The sequence below is a fragment of the Palaemon carinicauda genome, chromosome 14 (assembly GCF_036898095.1).
Source record: "Palaemon carinicauda isolate YSFRI2023 chromosome 14, ASM3689809v2, whole genome shotgun sequence".
Classification (NCBI taxonomy): Eukaryota; Metazoa; Arthropoda; class Malacostraca; order Decapoda; family Palaemonidae; genus Palaemon; species Palaemon carinicauda.
The window spans coordinates 80,831,095-80,834,901 of NC_090738.1; positions in this window are offsets into that span (position 1 = coordinate 80,831,095).

The window sequence follows — 3,807 nt, forward strand, 5'->3', positions numbered from 1 at the left end:
TATGACAGGAGCCTCCAGATCAGGAAATTTTCGCCTGGCCATATGATCCAACAAAGGAGTGAACTAATTTTCAGTTCTGCTAACAAGACAAAGCTAGTCAAGTTCTTGGTGGACATATGGAAAGTATCCAAATACAGGAAAAAACTCCAAAACAAGATTTTGTATGTCATGTGTGAGGATGACTGTTTCAAGATAGGCAAAGGCCAATGGGAAGGGGTTGCAGAGCTCAAACTCTCTCAAGAAGAAGCAGATACCGGCATGTTGCTGCATGCTTTCAATGCAGCAAAGTCTGGTTACAAGGCTGTGAACTTTACTGCTGAGGACATAGTTGTGTTGGTTTAATGCTTGGGCTTGACTAACTACATCCCAGGCAGTATGTATGAAAAACCGGAACACAAACAAGGGCAAGGTTCCTTGGCATTACCAAGCTAAGCAACTCATTAGGAAGTAATGTATGTGACGTTCTGGTTGGCATGCATGCTTTCACTGGTTGTAATACCGTCTGTGTATTTGCGGGTCGTGGAAAGATGGGTACATTCAATTTTTGTAGAGCGAAAAGTCCTTCCAGGAATCATTCACTGAGCTTGAAAGTTCATGGACTGTATCCAATGAGCACACTATACTCACACAACAGACGTGAACACACTTTTCTTTCAATTCCTTTGTGCCGGACGTGGTGAAGTCAAATCCAGTCAGCTCCCACCTTGTGAGGAATGACTGTCAGTGCATGTTGCCTATGCCAACTATCAGGCAACCATATGGAGGTGGTCTCTGCAGACTTGACCTGTATCAAATCCCAAGGACCATGGGTGGACCTTAGATGATGATGGAAAGCTGGTCATCAACTGGGTGCGTGGCTCACCAGCACCAGATTCGGTGCTACAGTTTCTCTCTTGCAAGTGTGGGAGATCCTGAAAAATATCATATTGCCCATATCTCACAAAGAGCTTAAAGTGCACAAATATGTGCAAGCTACAAACCTACACCAACCAACCGACTGAGCAAGAGCCAATTGCGGAACTAGCAGACCCTAATGTAGACGATGATTGGGACTGAATCACAAGGGTCATAATATAGTTGGAAATTTGGACTTTACTAATAATGATATCGGATTAAATTAGGTTGAATCAAAAGTATGTTTAGCTGAACACACTAGTTATTTAAATAGAGTAAACCAAGTATAGCGTACCAGCTGTTTAATAAATGATGCCACAAGATTCACAGCATTATCAAACGATTATTTAGTTCACACTAATTACTGCTAAGCAGTTTTCCACATATAATTTCTGCATTGAGTTTTAAAATAAAGGTGTAATTAAACTATATAAAATGCAACATGGGTGATTTGTTGACTACAGGAAACTTAGTAATAGGAAGTAAATTAACCAAAAAGGAAAAATTAGATTAAATTAATGATTTGTCGAAAGTAGCCTGAATTTTCATGGATAACTGAAATTATGTACTTAGGGTAGTAGTTAGGGCCGTTATATGTATCTATTGGTGACTAGTAAATCATGGGTGGACATAATGACATAACAGATAATGCTACGGAGAAAGTGTCTTATTGAGTCGAACCAATCTTAGGACTGTTTAATCAAGTGACGATTACCAGTAATAAGCAGTCACTCTGCAAGGGTTATCAGGTCAAATTATGATCTAGGGATATACACCAATAAAAAGTAGTAACCAGAATTTGCCCACTCAGATGATACTGATACCTAAAATTTTAGGTCTTGGCCCATAGACTTTGTATCATTACGCTACTTGAGGCCATGCAATCAAAAATCTTGATCAAGAATCTATACATTTAATATTTCCTCGTAATCACGTAAAAACTAGCGTCGCATAATTTTCGCTCTTAGCTAATGATAGATTCGGTTTTTATTAATTCAGGTACAATTCAGGGCAACCCGTGTACATTGTAGCTCCCACTATTGTATTTAAGAGAATAAATATTGTAAACGCAGCCTGTAATATATAGTTGCTGAACTTATAAACACATAGAACAAACCTTTTTTTTTTCTTATTAATTTTACTTCGTTAAATTGTAGAAAAGGTTTTCGCTCACGTGTTTACAAGATCAGCAACTTTTCTTTTAGAGGCAGCGGTCCCAACAGTTCCTCTTATAGCTAAACACATCACCATGTGCTACAATTTATAGCTGTCAGACGTCTTCATAGCTTCACGTGAAGTGTACCTGATTTAATGAAGTCAATTATGCTGAAACCTGCTGTCTTGTAGGATGACATCAATTCCGTTAAATGGTATATTTGAATTCCAAAATCGGGAGGTCTGAAATTATTGGTGGTGTGGTGATAAAAAAGCGCTGCAGTGGTAGTTTTTTTTTTTACTCTGTTGACTATCCATTTGATAATGCATAGGGTTTTGACTATATGGTTATACACTGCACCTAAACAATATTTGATCAATTTTCATTGCTTCTACAGTATATAATATATGTTCTATGAATTCTTTCTTATAAATATAAGGAGTCCTTTTGCTTCACATGGAATAGAATTCGTAATAAATATTCTGATGACATATTACATTGATATTACCATATAAAATGGGTTAGGAAATAAACAAATATAATAAACTAGAAACTAAAGACCTTATATTGATATACCTGTTTTTGTAAAAACCTTCAAAGCTGGATTTGAAAAAAAAAGATATAAGCATACACTTTGATATTTAATACTTTGAATCAGGTAAACTATATAGATAAACCGCAGTAAGTACATCCAGAATTATTTAAATGGTCTTTTAGGCTTTTGATCTTTATCTGGTTCTGTCTGTCTTTTATTTGACAAGTATTTTTGCTAAGATTTCAATGCAATTTTCCTCTTTTTTACATTATATATAAACATTTCTTCTTGAATACATTTCATGCAGCTGTTATGGAGATATATATATATATATATATATATATATATATATATATATATATATATATATATATATATATATATATAAACATGCATATATATATATATATATATATATATATATATATATATATATATATATATATATATATATATATATATATGTATATATATAGGTAGATAGATAGATAGATAGATAGATAGATATAAATATATAAATAAATATGTGTATATATATGCATATTATTTATACATATATATATATATATATATATATATATATATATATATATATATATATATATATATATATATATATATATATATATATATATATATATATATATATATATATAAACATGCATATATATATACATATATATATATATATATATATATATATATATATATATATATATATATATATATATATATATATATTTATATATATAGGTAGATAGATAGATAGATAGATAGAAGTAAATATATAAATATATATGTGTATATATATGCATATTATTTATACATAAATATATATATATATATATATATATATATATATATATATATATATATATATATATATATATATATATATATATATATATATGTGTGTGTGTGTGTGTGTGTGTGTGTGTGTGTGCATATATATATATATATATATATATATATATATATATATATATATATATATATATATATATATACATATACATATATATATATATATATATATATATATATATATATATATATATATATATATATATATATATATATATTTATATATATATATATATATATATATATATATATATATATATATATATATATATATATGCATGTATATATATATATATATATATATATATATATATATATATATATATATATATATATATATATATATATATATATATAT